General features: G+C 40.6%; 1 protein-coding gene across 2 annotated transcripts in view; it reads right to left on the reverse strand.

Annotated features, from left to right (window-relative positions):
* Positions 1-21997, reverse strand: part of ets1 (v-ets avian erythroblastosis virus E26 oncogene homolog 1) — a 96424-nt gene that overhangs the window by 34679 nt on the left and 39748 nt on the right. The gene's annotated exons all lie outside the window — the stretch shown is intronic.

The raw sequence follows: 21997 nt of genomic DNA on the forward strand, positions 1-21997 counted from the left end.
TGCACATACTTCTGGATCTCGGAATGGATGAACATATAGCTGGGTGGCATGTTATTTGGATATAGGACATGCCTGAAAAATCCATCGCCAACACCACCTTTTTGGATGAGAGGTTTCAATTGTGGGAAGGACTAAAAATAAACATTTGCATTCTGAGTTATCATTGGCTGTTAACAGTCCATCAATTCTCCAATTCACACACACAGCATCTTTAAATACAAGTGACTGTGGAATCATAGGGCAGCCTAGACTTCTGGGTTAACTCCAAAGTACTCCTTTCACCTAATAATGAAACAAAAGTGAAACACTACAGGTACTAGAAAGGTAAAGTAAAAACTCTCAACAGGTGAGGCAGAAGCTCTTGAGAGACATGAGCACTCTTCCTCTCTCTCTCTAACTTGCTGAGTTTTTCTAAGTATTCTTTAAAAATCACACAACACCAGGTTATAGTCCAACAGGTTTAATTGGAAGCACACTAGCTTTTGGAGCAACGCTCCTTCATCAGATGATTGCAATCACCTGATGAAGGAGTGTCGCTCCAAAAGCTAGTGTGCTTCCAATTAAACCTGTTGGACTATAACCTGGTATTGTGTGATTTTTAACTTTGTACACCCCAGTCCAACACCGGCGTCTCCAAATCAAAAGTATTTCTTGTTTTCATTGTCATTTTGCAATATCTGTTAACAGCATCCCTCTACTACCTTAAACCAATCTCTCATAGAGTGGTGAATGGAAAGAATTCAGTGAGTGTCCTTTGCCCTCTCATACCATTTCTAAGTAGCATTCTCCTTGTGATTAGTTTTACATTCATTGGTGGCAAGTCATAGAATTACTCATGCTGATGTGATACATACCTTTTGGTATTCAGATCTGGGGCATCAGAGATTATAAATGGCAGCTCAATTAACAAAAGCTCATTTATGTACACAGACCCTTCAAAAATGGATGAGGAGACCAAATCAGAAGCAGCACAGAAACATGGAATAGAGGGAAGCAACAAGGTATCACACAGAAATTATAAGAGTGGAAAGATATAGTAATTTAATGGAAACTGGCAAATCCTTGGTCTTCGCAGAATTCGGCAAGAGACAATATGCTCCAGCCTTCGTGAACACAAAACGCCCACCAGTAATGCCTGAAACCAGGGCTGTGAAAATAGAATGCAAGTCAGAACTGACGCATTCTGAATTAACTCCGGTGATTTAGTCACCCACACTAATGCCGCTTATAATGCAGCCACCACTTCAATAAAAGCAAAATTCCACAGATTCTGAAAAAGAGTCACAATCAACTTGAAACATTAACTCTGCTCCTCTCTGCACAGGTGCTGTCAGAGCTGCTGAGCATTTCCAGTACTTTGTGCTTTCATGCAGCTGACATGTTCCAGTGGAACCTTGCTTGGGCGGCATGATGGCTCAGTGGCTGGCACAGCTGCCTCACAGTGCCAGAGACCCAGGTTCAATTCCCGCCTTGGGCAACTGTCTGTGTGGAGTTTGCACGTTCTCTCCGTGTCTGTGTGGGTTTCCTCCCACAGTTCAAAGATGTGAAATTTAAGCGAACTGGCCATGCTAAATTGCCCGTAGTGTTAGTGAAATGGGTCTGAATGGCTTGCTCTTATGAGGGTCAGTGTGGACTTGTTGGGCCGAAAGGCCAGTTTCCATACTGTCAAAAGTCTAATCTAATCAATTTATATACAATGTAGGCAGTTATATAATGCTTGGAAGCTAATCAAGACTGCAGATAAATAATTTGCTGCTCCCTATGCACTTCCCATCTGGGAATTACTATCAATGTGGGGGCAGAGACAAAATAAGCAGATGGGCCAAGTTTAAGCTCATGGTTAATACATTTCTTCTTTCAAAAGCTGTATTTCAGCCTGTTGCAGCACTATTGTTGAGGCACAATAAATTCTAAATTCTGGCTAATTAATTATTCTAAAACAATGTATTGTTAATTAGAATTCCCACTTCATTATCCTTTCCTCAATGGATGAAAGTCCTGGCATTGATTAGCACTTGAGTCTGCCAATCACCATTACACTGCTCTGTTGGTACATTCACTTAGTGAGTTGCAATGGATAGAAATGACAGACAATAATGAGCCCCTCTTCTGCTAGCAAGTATTAACAGCTGGAAAGAAACATTAACCAGCAAAGAGTTTCAAGCTCACTGTAAAGGGAGCAGTTCTGAAAGAGATCAAATTAGATGCCAGCTTGCTAGAGGACAATGGACAGGGCAGAAGAGTAAAGAAAGAGTGTAGATAGAGAGCAGACAAAGGGGAAGAAGAGAGATGATTAGGAGGAGACAAGGCCAGGAGGTGCTGCACTGGGTGAAAGATTGGAGGAGGGGGAGATGAAACCAAAAGAAACCCACAAGATCAGAATTGCTAGGAGACCATAAAATGCAGATTCTCTCAGGAATCAGTCACTGAAAAAATAAACATAGCTCACTTTATCAGCAGACATGAATCTGTGTGGGATCATGACAAATACTCCTTGCCAGTGACGCCCACATCCCAAGTCTGATAAGAAAATGACTCGACATACAACCTTGATTGCATCATTGAAAGGAATGTACTTCTGAATGGCAATTTGACTTTGTCATTTAATTGACAGAAATTGAGGAGCAATATTCACTGAATATATCTCTCTTCTTTCAATGCACCAATATTATTTAGAAGCAAGGATCCAGGCTCAAGGTTAACACTAAGACTGGGTGACCTAGTTGAAATAAGGTTGAGTTTTATAGCTTGTTCATTGTCAGGAGAGAAGCCCCAAGATATTGTACACTTGGGCGATGCAGCAGAAGACAGGGCAATGAGTCTGGAAACCTGTTCATCCAATGGAAGCAACAGAAAGGTAATCTGGGTGGCATGAATCAAGGGTGCCTGATCCCACAACAACTCATTGCCCTGTCATATTGAAGTTTACATCACTGCATGGAATCATGACTTTTGAAATTATGGAGATATAGTACAATTGGGGGACAGAATTGAAGGGGTGAGGGAGAGAAAGTAGCAGAAAAGGGACAGGAGAGAGAGGAAGAGGACAGACAGGAAGAGATAATATAGGACTGAGGAGAGGGTGAGAGTGGGAAGAAAAAGAGTCAAATGGGGATAGAGGAGGAAGGTCGACAAGAGAAGTTGAAGGAGGAAAAAAAGGATGAAGAGGGAGGAAGGGGGGAGAGATAGGGAAGACTGAGGGAAGAGCAAGGGATCAAGAAGAGAGAGGGGGAGAGAGGGGATTAAGAATATGAAAATATTTGTCTGACAAGAAGAATGCTTAATTTTAAACTTCTTCAAACAAGATCTCTCTCTGAAGCTGGTCAATGTTTATATAATAAATTTGCTTTTAATAGCAATTTCCTTTTAAAACCAGAGAACCAAAGATACATAGAGCAATTCCTCTCGCTCCTAAATGTCTCACTAATCCATCAGCATCAGCAAGGATACCGCTTCCTAGTGTAGCAGTATTACAAGCATGAATTTGAGTGTACATCAGCCAGACTTACATTGATCAATCTTCTCACTCACAAAGAACACAGCCAGATATGGAGTCAGTCTACATTGTACAGCTATTGGTCACCATCCACCCTCGAAGCAAAGCAGATCACCAACTTTAACATAATTACACATCAAGAACACAGATATTCTGGACTATCATGAGTTTTGCTGTAGTGCCTGGGAATGGAGTCATTCAGGCTATATCAGAGAGAGGAGGTCCTTCACTGATCCCCTTCCTTTATGACAGTTCAACAACTGGACACAAAACATTTGTTCTGAGTATCTAGGAAAATCTCATCAGGTCAAAGATCTTAATGATTACCTCAACAGAAACTCAAATTACAAGCTCATGCATGTTTCTTGTCACAACATTTCAACACAATAGAATTGGTTTGATTGCAATGCTCACATTGTCCACTGCAGTAAACATCTGAAGGGCCAGTCCTGTCTGAGAAACATCTGGAGTTACAGGCATGTCCATTCTTCATATCAGCTGGACTGTCATGGACTACAAACATCAGGAGTCACAGCCATATCCATTATAGTTGTAATGAGTCCTCAAAATACTGTCATTAAGGAATAGTGTCCTTCAGTAGTAACACATCAGTACCACACAATCACCAGAAAATTTGGATGATCTGTTCCACAGAATTCAGTTTGCTGCCATCCTGTTAGCCAGAAAGGTACTAGATGTCAGTGTTGTGGTCAAAGGTTTTGACATTTTCTAGGTACGTTACTACACAGGGACATCTTCACAGCAGAGTGCAATCGATTTCAGACACAAACCAGAATCTTGGCCCAAAACACAGCCCTATGAATTACATTTTCTCTATCTAAGGCTGTTGGATAAAAAGCAGAATTCATTTCATTCTTCCCCTCTGTAGAAAACTAATCCTTTTTCACAAAATGTCCAGGATTGAATGGAGTTCAAACTGTCACTAGGATTGGGCAGATCGCAATCCCTGATTTGACTGGAAGTAGCTCTGGTGGAGATCCGGGTATTGGTAGGAGTGGGCAGAACAGAATGTTAGATGTTACTGTGAGTGGACAGTGTCATGTCGCTATGTGATAATGAGAGTGAACAGAGCTGGAACTTGTGACGTTAACTAAGTAAACAGAGTTGGGATCTTTCTGTGAACTATCTGAAGCTTGGTAAGTTGGTTGGAAATGACAGCCATGTTCAAACAATCTGTTTCCTGAATATTTACAGCACTTTAGATTAAAGGATTTGATACAAAAGTTGGTTGAAATAATTTCCCTCACAGATTTCCTGCTGTGCACTAGAAATTACTTAAGAAGCTTCACAGTATATTTTGCAAAGACTCCAGCTGACAGGAACAACATGCCCAACTGTTTCCTCTTACAGGGTTTGCAGTCAGTTCTGTTCCAGTTCACTCATGTCAAACAATATGGCAAGGGTTATCAGTCTCGTCACCCAGGCTGATCGGACTCCCATGAACTTTACACTGATTGAATCTTGAAACGATCACAACCTTTGCAACAAACATTCAGCATGTTTCTCAATAACCCAAGTGTTATTTCTGAATCCTCAAATCACAGGAACTCCAAGTTCCACAATGGAAAGAGGACACATCAACCATAAAGCAGCACAGTTAAACAGAGCCTGTAGGCGTGGGGACTGATGAGGCTGGAGGCAGGCAGACTAAGGACTAAATATTTCCTTGCAATTCAATCCTTTCAAAGAGAATGATTATTGTTTTCTGATAATAAGTAAGACCTGGTCTGCCGTCTCCAGCTTAAAGAGTCTTTGTTCAGTCTCAGAGTATGAAGCACAAACCCACCCCATGGGACAAACTCCCTCCCCAAACTAACACCATCCCTTCAGCGAAAGAAAGAACAGTAGCTTCAGTGTAATCAAATGTGATTGAGGGCAAAACCCTTGCAGTGACTGACCCAGGATGACTTGGCCCTTGTAACTGAGTCAGAGACAGGCTGCAGGTCATGCTCTGATACATTGCAGGCTCTGTTTTCACACGCACCACTGTACCATCCCCCCCGGACAGTAGGGAGCTGCTGGTTGTCCTCAATGAATTGAGATCAAAGGGATTCATCTTTGAGAGTTGCATAAAATCCTTTGGACACACAAGATTGAAATTTTGATGCATGCATTGCAATAACTGTGTGCGTGCGTGCATGTATGTCTTTCCATACTTCTGTTTAGCAATATCTGTCCCCAGAAACAATAAGCACCTTACAGAAGAACTTCAGCTAGACGCTATATGTCCTATACATAAAAGAATGGGAACTATCCAGACAATAAAATAACTGAAATAATTGTGACTCACATTGCAACAAGTACTTTGTAAGTGCTGGTACAATGTGTGATTGAATAACAGTAGCTCTGCTGGTCGGCAGGAGTTCCATTTCTAATCCCCATTGATGCTGAATTAGGTGATTGCATTTGGGAACAGGCTGTAATAATCTGTGCCAATGTGTATATGGGATGAGGGGAGAAGCAAGGGAAAACTTAAATAGGATTCCAATGTCTGAACTTGTAGCCACCTCAGTTATTCTATATGAAAGAGCATATCTGCAGCCTCAGAGTGAGGAAATAGGTGGACTCTGATGCGACGGTTCATCCGATTGAATAGCTTACTGCCACTCAATATCTAGGCTGTTTTTGGAAATACCAATTACTATGAAACTACTCAAAGCAGAATAAATCTGCAGCATTTCTGTTTCTGTGCTGTCAACATCTCTCTTTATCTGTCTCAAGGTGAGACCATCTGAGCAGCATTCCTTGTCCATGTCTAATGCACAGTCAATACACAGACTCCTTAACAAATGTGGGATGTTTCTCTTGATCATTGTTGTATACAGCTATACTTACAACAAGTTGATGAAATTATGGTGGAGCATTAACAACCATCAGCGTGGGACTGAGTCGCTATTTGTTCTCCTTATTTCGGACTACATTTTGCAGGGGGCTCTACTTACATTGGTTAAAGCCAGAAGTTCACAAGCACAAAATGCAGACAGTATCGTACCAACTCTTAGGAAGGAGACCATTGAAAATATTCAGTAGGAAACCAAGGCAAGTAAAAGCTGGGATGATTCTGATTGGATTGCAACTTGTGAGATCTCCATTTCCCAAGCAATGATGGAGTGACAATTTAATGTCATTATATCCATCTGTAACTGGGTTTTAGGCAGTCAATCGACTCTTCAGACTTTTGAGGGATGTCGTCCCATGTCTTATCTGAAGTACACTGCATTTTCACAGCTCATTCTCTTTAAGTTGCACACATAGTGCAGCCAATATCCTGGAGTATTAGGATGGCAGAGTAGATGCTATGTTGCTGGACTTTAAAGTCCAGAATCTCATGTAGCAGGAGTTAATCTAGCTGACAGCATCAAATCATTGTCCAGCTAGTTGGAGGAGATCACTCATTATGGAATTAAAGATTGACTGTTTGACTTTGTAGCTTCAGCCAAAGAAAAGAAACATTAAGTTTCAATAAGATGCTCATTCAGGTCTCTCACGGAATAATTAGCAGGAATATCCCAGGATCAACATTGCAACAGTCTGGGGCTCAGAAAATCTTTGATTCTTTCTTTCAGGTAATGCTGCATTCAGAACCAATACCAATGCTACGCCTTTACCAAGTGAAAATGCATCAAACTGATAATGGGTGATTTATTGACAATACTGTGAAATCAGCATCACACCTTGCCCCTCCCAAATCAACCAATGATTTTCCCTATCACATGGAAAGATTTGTTTTCAGTTTGACTTTCGTTTCCCATTAGTGTTATTCTTCCATATTCAAGAACAATTCTTCAAAAGTGAAAAGGCAAAGTCACCACAGCCTGACAAGACTATAAGGCTGTTCTCTCAATTGAGAGACATGACTGGTGGTGGTTTAACCCGAGGGTCAGCGCACCTCAGGTAAGGGGAGACGTTGAGAGAGTCCTTCAGCCAGTGCGGGAATTGAACGCATGCTGTTGGCATCTACTTGCGTTGCAAAGCAGCTGTCCAGCTATCCAAGCACTGATGGCAAACAAAATACAACAAATTTTAATTTATAATTAATTCTATCCTCCATTACCTTTGAGAATTCTTCAAAATATTATTTCCTAATATTAACCTTTAACTTCTCTCCTTTAACTAGAAGAGGCAACTAAGGAACACAGAAGGCAGAATGGGAAGAGGCAATTAGTGTGGGAGGGAGCTACGTGCAGTATACAGACTGACACAGAGCTGTTAGGGCAATTGGCTTGTTTCCATGCTGGCACTTTATTGTTTAAATGACTGAGAAACCAAAATCACCTCAACACGCAAATTCCATTTTTGCAGGTTAGAAACTAAAATGGGTGTTACACACAGTGTCTGTAAAAATGATAGCAACAACGGAGCTAACACTTCAGACTGGTCAACAATCTGTCATCAGCCTACTGACCTAAAACATAAACTCAATTTCTCTTACGATGCTGCTGGACCTGCTGACTACTTCCAACATTTTAAAAATTTTATTCCCAGACTTTCAACATTTGCAGTATTTTGATTTTGAAATTGTTGCAGTGACAACAAATTTTAGCTTTAACTGAAATTCAGAAAATAACAATGGCCAAGATCAATCTGCTATACATCAGATTGAACATTGGCATTTAATTATAATAGCTACAGTATGCACTGATCCTTACTGTCTATTTATCACTAAGACATCTAACGTTGATGAGAGCAATTGTGTGAACAAACACTCCAGTTTAGACCACTTCAGCAAAATGGCCGAGCTCTATATAGGAGATACTGGTATTCTGTATAACAAAGAAAAATCTATTAGGCAAAGGAGATTGTTCATGTAGAATTCCTTTCAACTAATAGAGGCTCAATGTATTTAATGACACTGTTTGCACAGGTTCTGACTTCCCTGGAGATACGACAAGATGGTGTCGGCACTTAACCCAGTTAAACGAGGCTGTCAGTGGCCATGGCTTTCTGCAGATTCGAATGTATATGACATTACAGCTAACCAAAGCTTTCATGTGGCTCATGTGTGAATGCCCTGACCTACAAAAGTTGCATAGATCCCATTTTTGCAATATGCCACAACATTACTCACACCTCAGCCTCTCTTGCATTCTTACCTGCAGTCAGTCATTACAAGTAAGCTTCCAACTTGCCTCTTTTCTGCTCATGACAGGAATGGGCAGAGGGAAAGTAAAATAGATTCTGATGTCTCCCAATTGGGCCAAGATATGACTGTCATTTTTCACATGAAAGACAATAATTGCCAGCTTTTTTATGATCTTCAATTTCTCACTCAATAAATAGAAACACCATACTGTAATGGCTTCTACATTATTGATCTTGAACAAAAAACTACACTGTGATTCCAAAAAACAGAGGATCACACATTGTCTACATTTGCTATTGAATCCTCGTTAAAGCAACTCAAAAGGCCTCAAAAAGCTGAGTTGTGATACATTATAATCTAGAATCCATACACTGATTTTGTTTAGTTTATAAAATAATGTCTTTTTGTAGATTATATATATAGAATCCCTACAAAGCGGAAACAGGCCCTTCAGCCCAACAAATCCACACCGACCCTTCAAAGATTAACCCACACAAACCCATTCCCCTACCCTATATTCACCCTGATTAATGCACCTAACCTACACATTCCTGAAAACTTTGGACAATTTAGCATGCCCAATCCACCTAACCTGCACACCTTTGGATTGTGGGAGGAAACCGGAGGACCCAGAGTAAACCCACACGGACACATGAACATGTCCTCAGACTTCTTTAACCAAATGTCCTCAGGTTTCTATTACAAATTAATCTGCTGCAGGTTTCTATGCCTCTTTGTGTTGTGACCTTATCCACTCATTCATTGCAACTCTGCTATTCCTTTTCACACAGAACTGGGAAGCTCTCTGGTGTTGCTGGGATTATGAAGAATGGGAGAATGTGCAAACTCCAAACAGACAATTACCCGAGGCTGGAATCAAATCCAGGTCCCTGGCGCAGGGAGGCAGCAGTGCTAACCACTGAGCCACTGTGCCGCCCCAACAACACTGAAGAGCCTTGAATATCTTTCAACAGGATAGGTTATGGAGGATACAAAAAGTTTTTTACAAGTAATACAAGTGCACAACTAATTAGAAGTCAAGAGTTATCAGAGATCAACAGATATATCGAACAAGCTGTCATGTCCTGTTTTGAATACTGATCTACTATAGTTTTGTTTAAGTGGAATTTGGACCTGTTTTTACAAGGCAGTCTGTGTCTAACAAAAGAGATGAGCATCCTTTACGCAAGGTTAGGGTGGCTTCCAAGACTAGTTTTGATGGCATACCGAGATTTGAGAAGTCAGAATTTATTGCTCATTCTGAATTGCCTTTGAGAAAGTGATTTCGAGCTGTTCTTAAACTGTTGCAGTCCATGTGCTGTAGGTTGACCCACAATGCCCATAGTTAGGAATTTTCAGGACTTTGACTCAGTGACAGTGAGGCAATGGCAATATATTTGCAACTCAAGGTGGTGGGTGACTTGGAAGAGACTTTGCAGGGGGTGGTGTTCCATGTATCTGCTGGCCATGTCCTGCTAGATGGTAGTTTTGTAGGTTTGGAAGGTGCTGCCTAAGGAGCCTTGTATGTAGTGCACCTTGCAGATGGCACAGACTACTGCTACTGAGCATCAGCAATGGATATTTGTGAATGTGGTGCCAATCAAGTGGGCTGTTTTTCTGGATGATATCAAACTTCTTCGGTGTTGCTGGAGCTGCACTCATCCATGCAATTGGGGAATATGCTAGCTATAAGACTCTTATCCTCTGAAATGTTCTTACCGCCAAAGTACTCATATGACTCTTCTGATAAAAAAAATCACCAGACTCAAGCTGTTAACTCTGCGTTCTCCCCACAGGTGCTGCCAGACCTGCTGAGTTTCACCAGCAACTTCTGTTTTGTTTTCAGATTTCCAGCATCCAGTGTTCTTTGTTTTATTTACATGGCTAGTCCAGTTCAGTTTCTGGTCAAAGGTAACCATCAGAGTGTTGATAGTGGGGGACTCAGTGATGGTAAGCCCACTGAATGTTAAGAAGCAATAGTTAGATTCTCTTTTGTTGGTGTTGGTCATTCATGCCACACAAATGCCAGGCAATGTTACCTGCTAAGTTTCAGCTCAAACTTGGACATTTTCCAGGGTCTTGTTGCATTTGAACATGGATTTCAGTATTTAAGGAGTCACAAGTGGCACTGACCATTGTATATTCATCAGAATATATCCCTAATTCTGACTTTATTGGTGCGGTAGTTAAAGATGTTTTTGTCTTGAATAGTCTCCTTAGATACCTACAGAGATGTCCTCGATGTGACTGACCTCCAACAAACAGAACAACCTTTCTTTGTGCAGATAATGATCATGCTTATATGGCTGGCCCAGTTGTATGTTTAGTCAATAGTAACCCCTAGGATGTTGATGGGGCAGACCAGGGTGGAGAATCAGCAATGATAATGCCAGAGGAGGTGGTTAGACCCTCTATTCTTGGCAATGGTCAAGGTCTGGCCCTGGGATGTTAGGTCAGCAATAACCACAACTATCTTCCTTTGAGCTAGGTATGATAGCAGTCAGTGGAAAGTTTTACTGATTAATATTAACTTTCCAAGGGCGTTTTGATGTCATATTCAATTAACTGAAATGTTCACACCATATTGCTCACAGAATAGCGATCATGTCGCAGCATTCAAAATGAACAGAGACGTCTTCACCAAGTTTCTTGATTTTGTTTTAATAGTCGCAGTATTAATTAAATTCCAGGGTTTTGGTGCTGTCAGCTTTGTGTAATGAATGTTACATCACTGCATACAGCTTTGAAAATTGAAAACCTCAATCAAAGAATGTAACTGAACTCAAATTTCAAAGCAGTTCATCTTCAATTCTTGAAAGATTTTGTGTTGGAATGGTTACAGAAATGTCTCATTTCTCACTGGCTTCAAAACTAAACCCATCTTTGTTGCTTTATTTGGAACTTATTATGTGGAGTTTTGATGAACTTATGAACCATCTGGAATGGGACCCACTCACACACCCACACAAGAAACTGTTTACTTAGCGTCAATCCCTATAAACCCTTCTGCAGTCTGTTTTGGGAAATTGCAGCATGTGTAAAAAACTTCAGTTCTTAAACTTTATACAAAGTATCGTCTGTGGTAGCTTCACATTTGGTGATGTTTACAGCAGGATTGAACCAGGATTCCATGCTCATCTCAGTTCATTTCCTGATTTACCTTTCTGGGTTACTCCCTAAGGATTGTGCCTCACTATGGAGCAGACCTCGATTCTCATCATTTCCCCCTCTACCTGGGTTATCACAAGGGTTATCGGACATTATCATTTTTGCGGGCACCGGAAACTGACACACATTTTCCACAGTAATCTCATACTATTTAAAACAAGACTGAATTGAATTGAATTGTACAGATTCTTAAGTACAAATTGTTGCTGCAACTGAAAATCTTGCTAGATATCTCCCCTGACCTCAGGCATTCAAACAGTAAGCTCCTAACTGTAGTTGGCTGTTGCTGGAGTAAACATGGATTTTGCTGGCCTGTAAGGCTTGTTAATTCACAATGTGACACATTTTGCCTTTCAGTTTGTCAGGGTATTAATTCCCAAAGTATTTACATTTTGAAAACAGACCAGATATGAGCTTAATGAATAATAGAACAGACTCAAGGACTGAACGGCCACCTTCTGTTCCTTTCTTTGCCTTCAGTAGGTTGAGCGAGGAAGATGGGAGAACAACAGAAATGGAATCACATTGAAATTGTCCTTTCTCGCTAAAAGAAACACTCTGACGAAACATCACAGTATCTCACTAGCTGCCTCACAATTGTAGCCTTTCAATCAGAAATGACACTGCAATTACAGACAACAAGGCGTACACTTACAACATATGTTCAGCAAGGAGCGGGGTCTGGTCCATGCTGTATTAGTTTAAGAGAGTTTCTGGAAGAATTCTCAAGACCCCCACTGACTGGCAAACTTCAGATTAAAAGGTGTGAAGACACAGCATAACCAATCTCACCCACTGAATTGTAAATGTGAGATGACTGCATCATGATTCCAGGCTAATGTGATTGCTATAGCGTGGAAATGTTCCTGCCTTCCCTCCACAAGTTGTGGATATAATGTCTAACGTATGGGATGTTGGCATTCTGACTTGCAGTTTCCATTGTCATCATCACTCATTTCTTGGTTAGACACATTGTGAGACAGAGTAAAGCTCCCTCCACATACCTTAGTCACAACCTCATTCACTGCTGACAAAAACTTAAGAACATAAGAGATAGGAGCAGGATTTGATTATATGGCCCTTTGAGCTCAATCATAGTGGATGTTCTGCCTTAACTTCACTTTCCAAACCACTTCAGAGATCCTTTAAAAGACTAAACCTCTCTCCAGCTCAGCCTTGAAATTGTGATGAGTTAAACTGGTTAACCAAACGCTGGTTGTGGTGGTGTTGTCAGCCATTCCCAGAGGCAGAATGAGAAATGCAATAGAAGGACGCTTATCATAAAATCATAGAATCCCGACAGTGACAAATCAGGCCATTTCACCTAATGGGTCCACACCAACCCTCAGAAGAGTAACACACCCGGACCCATTCCCCTAACCTATTACTCTACATTTTTCTTGATTAATGCACCTAAGCCAGACATCCCTGGACAATATGGACACTTTAGCATTGCCAATTCACCTAACCCGCACATCTTTGAATCGTGGGAGGAAACCAGAGGACACAGGGAGAATGTGCAAACTTCACACAGGCAGTCGCCCAAGACTGGCATAGCACCTGGGTCCATGGTGCTGTGAGACAGCAGAGCTAACTGCTGACAATCCAAAATTCCAGAGTGGTAATTCCGAATTGGCTGAAATCATGTACTTACGTCATATAAGCATATCTCCAAATGGGATGGTATTAGACTGCCCTAAGGTGAAAATCACTGGCAAATCTGCAACCATGTCTGCAAAGTGCTCTCACCATGTCCTGAAGTAGAGCAAGGGATGAGTCTCTATTATGGCAAATGAATAGCACTGAAAACCTGCTGCTTCTTGGACAACAAAGTCAAAGGAACCATGTAGCTTTGTGAAGGCTAAGACATTACACATATTGTTTGAGACATCTGGATGATCTCCAGCATTTTCAGGTAAGGATCAGGAAAGTGCATCAAATGTATCAGTGGAAGAAAAGGGAAGACTATCGCCCTGCTGACCCTAAAAAGCCAACAAATGTCCACCCATTACCCACCTGGTTCACCTAGTGAGAGCCACATAGCTGCTCAGGGATGCTACACAGCAGCATGAAAACATGAAAAACACATATTTGTTGACCACATTGACAATGCGATGGATCTTTCTGAAGACAGCATGCTTAGCAGAAAAAAAACTGAACTTTCCCAGAACTAATCCAAAAGTTTTTTTGTAATGATTTGTGCTGTAAAAGGCCAGATGGTGTAAGGTGTCAAAAAGCTGAGAAATAAAGGCAGTTTTCACAGCTTTGTGGTGTTGACATTTTTTTTGACATAGAATGGATTTGTAAGCAAATGGGGACATCTCAAACATCTGCTTAGCACAGATTTGTGGGCATGCCCATAGCAATTCAACTCATCATAATTTTAACATATTCATTCACTGGCTAGACTAGCTTTTATTGCCCATTCCTAATTATTCAGAGGTCAGATAAGAGTCAACCACATTGCTGTAGTTCTGGAGTCGCACGTAGGCCAGTCCAGGTAAGGATGAAAGATTTCCCTTTCCTATAAGGAATTTATGAACTCTGTTATTAGACTCTTAATTTCTGATTGTTACTGAACCTGGGTCCCTAGAATCAATAGTCTCATGATAATACCATTACACCATCACTTCCCCATAACTCTCAGGGGCCAGACAAATACAAAGATTCACACTTCTCTGAGCAAAGAAATTTCTCCACATATGAGTCCTAAATGATTGCCCCTGACAGTGAGCTTATGCTGCCCTATTCCAGGCCCACCCAGGGGAAACAGCTCCTCAGTATTGAGCTTGTCAAGTGCTTTCAATAACTTGCCTATATTTGTGGTGTCATCTCTTAATCTTTTGAACTTCAAAGATTACGGCCCCAATTTATGAAATATCTCATCAAAGGACAGCTTTCTTAGAATAACACTTATAATCGCTGGTATGGCCACACTTGGAATATTGTGTACAGTTCTGGTCACCCCATTACAGGGAGGATGTGGAAGCATTGGAAAAGGTGCAGAGGAGATTTACCAGGATGTTGCCTGGTCTGGAGGGAAGGACGTATGAGGAAAGGCTGAGAGACTTGGGTCTGTTCTCATTGGAAAGAAGAAGGCTAAGAGGGGATTTGATAGAGACATACAAGATGATCAGAGGATTAGATAGGGTAGACAGTGAAAGACGTTTTCCTAGGATCATTACATCAGCTTGTATGAGGGGACATAACTACAAATTGAGGGGTAATAGATTTATGTCAGAGGTAGGTTCTTTACACAGAGAGTTGTAATGGCGTGGAATGCCCTACCTGCTAATGTAGTTAACACAGCCACATTAGGAAGATTTAAACAATCCTTAGATAAGCACATGGATGATTTTGGGATAGTGTAGGGGGACGAGCTGAGAACAGTTCAGAGGTCTGCGCTGTATTGTTCTATGTTCTATGTTCTATCACAGGATGATTACAGCACAGGTTAGAAGCTGTTTAGCCCATCATGTCTGTGCCGGTCCTCTGCAAAACTTAATCAGCTACTCCCACTACCCTGTGCTTTCCTTGTATCCCTACAAACAATTTCTCTTCATATAATTATCCAATACCCTTTTGAAAACCACAAATGATTCTGCCACCGCCATATGCTTAGGCACTGCATTCCAGATTGTAACCACATTCCAGAGTTGTTTTTAAAGTTGTTTTTGTTTCTGTAACTAATCACTGAAAATTGGCAAGTCCCATTCCTTGATTCTTCCACCAATTGGAGCAGTCCTTCTTTACCCACTGTGTGCAGATCCCTCATGATTTTGAGTAACTTTATGAAACTTTCTCTCAGCCTTGTTCTTTCTAAGGAGGATAGCCCCAGCTTAAACTCTTCACCCAACTGAAGTCCTTTATCCCTGGAAACATTCTCATCAGTCTTTTCTGCACACTAATAGATTCATGCACTTCCTAAAGTGCAGCATCCAGAACTGAACACAATACTCCAATTGAAACTCTGAAATCAGTAGACTTTGCCTCTACTTATAAAACCCACATGGTTCATTTCACATTTTCTCAACCTGCCCTGCCAGTCAGCATTTTCTGCATTTACACTAAACTTGCACTCCCATTAGAGCTATATCCTTTTCTGTTTTTTTCCTATATTTTTACTTTTGTACTACAATATTAGAATTTTGTCTTTCAGACTCTATTCATCTGGTGACTACATTCCAGAAGGACAGGACCTGGCCTGCTAAACAGAAAATGTCATATTAGTACATGTGCATTTTCTAGTCAGCTTTACTTGAGAAAGAGCTTTACTTTGGATTTACCATTGTTTCCTTCCACTGCAACAAGAATGTTAAAATGTACAAGACTCATGCTGTACCTCACTTGAGACAGCATTGCTCTGTATCTAACCCATGTTGCATCTGCCCTCGCAATGTTTGTTGGAACAATGTAGAGGAAATTTTACTTGACAATTAATGTGTGCTCAGGAATGTAGAATGGGCAACAAAATACAACAAAGCTTTCCTCTATCTAATGTGCAATATATATGTGCTAGGCATTTAATGGGTTATTGAATGCCTAAAATAGATACTGTCACAATCCACAAAATCTTCCATTTGGGTTTGGTTTTAACTCTGTAAATGAATGGGTTTTGAATGTGATAAAATCTCACCTCCTGTGTTCTGTATAATACCCATCAGAAGGTTGCACTGATCAGAATTTAAAAACGTCTATGTACAGAATTGGCTGTTGTATTTCCTCTGTTAAAAATGCAACCACACTTCAAAAACACTTTGGGAAATCCTAGTTCATGAAAGATAGCAACTAAATGTGTACATTATCTTCAAAATAAAGAGTGCCAGTCATTTAATGCTGGAAGTCTCTGACATGTTACAATATTTTCCAGCTGCAGCTCAATTAACAATTGAATTCCAATTGACATGTTTACTGAGCAACAATTAGACGTTGTCGCCTTAGGAAAACATCTCAGAAGCAATGTAATACATTATGTATCAAGTGGCACAACATTGCTCCCTATTCCACTTACTAAAATACCACCTGAAATCTAATCATTTCCTATGAACCAGTGGCTGCAGTTTCTCTACATTATTTACTCAAAATTACAGCTCATAATTTCAACTCATTTTGAAATGTTCATCCTTTAAGTTCTTCAGCCTGTTGCAGATTTAGACATAAACAAAAATAATTAAGAAGTAACTTTCGGCACCCCTTGAAATAGGATGGAGTCACTAAGCATCCTCCGAGACATATTTATAAACCGAAAAACTTTCTGAACATTTGAGAGGCCACCAGTTGAGTTGTGATGCTCTCAGAGTTCCACCTTATGTGGATAGGGAGAAAGAACAGGAGGCAACAAGCACCACTTGAGAATGTGTTTATGTAGAGAAACAATAATGCGCTGTCTGCATTTTAAAGGCAGCTGTCCTGAAACTGAGAAAAGGGACGGCCCAATCCCAATCAACTGACTTCAGTTAATATGACAATGCCTTCCCAAAACCTGTCAGCTATCAAATATAGCTTGGAGATTTATGTACACTCAATCAATGTAAACCTTGTTGAGGAAAATCCTATTATAACTTTACGGATGACCTTGACCTCAATCAGAATAAGATGGGTGCTTTCAAGGCTTTATCAATAATATGAAGGAATTGTCACTGCATCAGACTTTTCACAACCTCAGCATTTCTCCAAAGCACTTTACAGTCAGTTAAAGTGCTTTTGATTTGAACTGAAATGCAATGGCAAACTTGCAAATAACAAGGTCGCACAAACAGCAATGTGATAAGCGGGTAGATAACCACAGCAGCGAGGTGAGGTGATAAGACTATGTGCTTGTTCATGAGAGCTTCAAAACTAGGTAGGTACATGAGCGTGCAAATGAATAGATGTTATGCTGATAGGGTCAGGTTAAAAAACAAGGATAAACCCTGACATTGATGGCGTGGATTGAATTGATCGTTAACCTCGGTGTAAGAATGTGATTTTCTCATATTGGTTTAGAGATAAGTAATGGCCACAATGCCATGAAGGAGACCCCTTGCCTTGCTTTGAATAATACCATTGGATTGCTTGCAGCTAGCATGAAAGGGAGAAGTTTCAATTGAATTTGAATTACATAGTGCCAATTGTAAGCTTCAATTGAAAACATCTTATCAATAAGGACCCTTGTTACTCTCAGTTTACTGTTAGTTTAATGTCTCATTCGAAACATTGCATCTGTAATAATGCGGCAAGACTTTAGGAAGATGACCCTTCAGCCTCACGTGAACAGCCTGTCCTTCTGCACCATTCTTCAAAAGGCATGCTTCAGATCTCAGACCTCAATCCCTCTGACAGTGAACAGAGAGGACTGCCCTCAAAGATAATGACTACAAATATTTCATTTCTCTTTCTGCTTAAAGAAAAGAAGATTGAAATGAGTAATGCCGTTCTTGTGGTTTCATGGAATCTGCCTGGGAAGACTGCATGGCCAGTGACATTCCAGCACAGCTATGTCAACTAATCAGGATCACATGAGTCTCTCATTCACTGAATGGAACTTTATTAAGTTTAAGACAATGAATGAAGCGATTAGAGTTAGAAAGTAATGCAATTGCAATAAAACACTGCACCATTATTTATGAAAAATAATAGAACTCAGAACACTCAGCTAGGAATTCATCCCAAAACTAATTAACAGTGTTTACTGGTAAACTGATCATTCACATAATAATCACTGCTTTATTGGTGGATTGATTATCGGTATGCTTTGTCACCAACACACTACATACTTGTGTCTTTTTGAACTAGTTACTGGATACCATCAAGCTGCTTGGCATATGGTTTCCCTGCCCTCTGAAGCTGTGTCAATTTATTCAATATCACTCCAGAACACTACAGCCACTAAACAAAGGATAAAATCTAACCCAAAAAGCCTTGATCACACCATGAGATCCATGAAACACTGCCATAAGTAAGATTATGACAAAATCAAGCTAATTGCTTTGCTATCAGAATATGATGAACAGCAGATACAGAATGCAAACAAAGTGATATATAGGGAACAACTACCTTGAGCTTATGGTAAAAATGCATGAGAAAAGATCAACTATTCTCTGTTTGCTTCCTCTTGAAAAGAGAGGAAATATGATGGGTATTTTTTGACTGTCAGAAAGTTTGGACAAATTGGAAACTTTCAGCCTTTTATAGAATGCAAACCCAAGGAGTTACATTCACAAACCTAAAGCATTGAAAGAAAGGACAAAATACAGGTGCATTTTTTTGTGCTAATAGGATATGTGGAGCAGATCGTGAGCACAGGATCAAAAAACATTAGTAAGTTTCAAGAAGGAAATACACAGTCTCACATTGACAAATGAGATTCAGGGACTTTGAGAAAAGTTGCTGAAAGGAATATTAGATAGGATTTTCCCCATCAGAAACTTTTACCATACTACAGCATTGAGAATGGTTCCCTTCAGAAGAACATATATATGAATTAGAAGCAGGGTATGCATGTTCTCCCATTCAATAAAATCATGCTTGAACTGGCCTCAATGTCACTGTCAACTCCCATAACACCTTACTCCATTGTTAGTCAAGGATCTATCTCCACTATCTTAAAACACATTCAATGACACTACTTCCACCTCTCTCTGAGGAAAAGAGTTCCAAAGATTCAGGACTCTTTTATTGAAGTAACCCTCAACAACTGTGACAACTATGTTGAATTTGAGTTATGCTTAAAACCACAGGCAGCCTCAAGCCAGTCTCATTGCACAAAGTGACCTTTAACTCACCATTGAAATTAAAAACAGAAAAAGCTAGGAATATTCATGCAATGAGGCAGAGTTTTGAGTAAGGAAGTGATGGATAAAGTACAAAAAGATTTCTGATAAATTGTAAGACAAATTGAATGACAGAAGACATAAAGGGGTTGGTGATGGGCAAGGAAAGAAATTAAAGATATGCCTTAACCAGGTGTACTGCCATTTGAAAGTAGAAAATGAGACAGAAAGAAACGAAACTTACAAAGAAAGGGAAACAAAATGGGGGTACAGCTTTTCGCTTGGTTCAACCTTCACTCGCTTGGCTCTCTTATCAGAATTATTACTGCTGCTAGATATATCACAATAGTGTAGTAGGTAATTCAGTATTTAGGTTACAGAGCAGGGACAAGATTTCATAGGAATATATCTTAAGGCAATATCTGACCCATGTAAAGACAGCATTATCCTGCATCTAATCTGTGCTCACACTGCCCTGAGAGTATTTGTTGTGATCATGTACAGAGAGCTTTACCTTGTAGGCAAGCTGGGAAAAATATAAAAGATCTTCTAGAGAATTTTCTTAAGATTTCAAAGGCTTGTTGAGCATAAAGGTTTTTTTGCTTTTCTCAAACTAAATCTCATCATCCAAATGTTGTTCATTTGGACAGCATCAGATCAAGGGGATCACAAACAAGAACAGAAGGTGTTGGAGAAACTCAGCAATTCTGGCAGCATCAGTGGAGAGACAAAATAGAGTTAATTATTGGAGTCCAGTATGATTCATCTATGGAATAGGAAATGAGAGAGAAAGGAGAGCACATAAAGTGGGAGAGAAGATAAGGGGCCTGGACCATTGAAGAGGTGCATTAGATATGTCTTATTGGTGGTAACATCTTGGAAACATTTTTTAAAAAGTGAAAGATTCCAGTGGGGTTCTATGAGCAGCCTCCTCAAAGTCAATAACACCCATCCATCCAGCTGCTGGCAAGGGGTAAGGCATAAGAAAGCACCTGCACCCTTATTCATTAGAGACCCTAATCCTGGGAATCTAAGAGAAGAGTTATAATTTACGAATGACGAATTCAAGGATCAAATTTCATGTGAAAAGCATCACACTAGAGAGTATGTTCCATTAACCTTACTTAGCACATCCACTTCCTCATGAAATCAAGAAGATGCCAAATACTGAAAAGGTTAACCCACTCAATGTAACACTGACCCACAGAAAAGCCATTCCTGTGAGAAACTGACCATTCCCCTCATCTTGCTCTGGAATGTTGATCTGTATCATCGACAGAAGAGTCACTGAACATTAAAGCAATTGTTTAATGTACCACTTCTGAGAAATATCATGAGTGCTGGATAAATGACAGATGAGGAATGGGTCAGCTTTGATCCCTGATCTGTCCAATATTCACTGCGATGAACTAGGATGACTGTACATCAACTAGAACTGGTCCCATATACCTACAAGGAGGACTGACAGACATATGCCAGTGGGGATCCCATTCCCTGATCCCTGTCCTGTGACTCTTGACCCCCTTTCTGTAATTATGAATGGTGGAAGAGAATAGGGTGGGGGTCAACCATGATGCTCTGCCCTTCCTCCACTCCCTGAATCCCCAAATTAAATAGCACTGTCTGGGCAACTAGAAATGGGCATCCATCTGGGGATGGTCAGTAACTACCAATGGGAGTCTAGGAATTAGAGTATAGGAATCCTGCAGTCAACTCCTGACTCCCCAAAGCCTGTCCATCACCTACAAGATACAAGTCAAGAGTGGAATGGAGTATTGCCTGAGGATGGGTTGAGCTCCAACAATACTCAAGAAGCCTGATACCATCTCAGACAAAGCAGCACTACCCTCGATGTTCATTTTTACACCAGTGGCGAGTGCGTACCATCCACAAATGCACTGCAGCAACTCACCAAGGGTCCTTTGACAGCACCTTCCAAACCTGTGATCTCTGTCCCCCAGAAGGACTGGGGCAGCAGATACTTGGGAATACAATGAACTACAAATTCCACCAAAACCACCCAGCATCCTGACTTGGAAATATAATTGCTATTCCTTAATTGTTGCTGGAACAAAATCCTGGAACTCCCTGCTGACCAGCGGCTTCACCATACCCCAAGGACTGCAGCAGTTTAAGAAAGCAGCTCACTCCCACCTTCTCCAGGGTAATTAGGGATGGGCAATAAATGATGACCTGCCAGGGATGCCCACATCACATGAAGAACGTTTTAAAAGTAACACAAAAAGGAATCATTTGTGATCAATATGTGACCAGTGATGTTGCCGTGGTGCCCTGTATTGCAGTCTGACCTTCCAGTTAAGTGCTGCACCCACTCAACATCAGAGCTGAGAACCCACTGACAAGCCGCAAGCAGCGGGTACCAGGCGAGCACACCAACCTTGTGGACACCAGACTGAGGTTTGTTTCACAGTGAGCTCTTGAAACTGGGAGATATGCGCACTTGAGTTTTAGCGTCGG

The sequence above is a fragment of the Hemiscyllium ocellatum genome, chromosome 29, assembly GCF_020745735.1.
Source record: "Hemiscyllium ocellatum isolate sHemOce1 chromosome 29, sHemOce1.pat.X.cur, whole genome shotgun sequence".
NCBI classification, from domain to species: Eukaryota; Metazoa; Chordata; class Chondrichthyes; order Orectolobiformes; family Hemiscylliidae; genus Hemiscyllium; species Hemiscyllium ocellatum.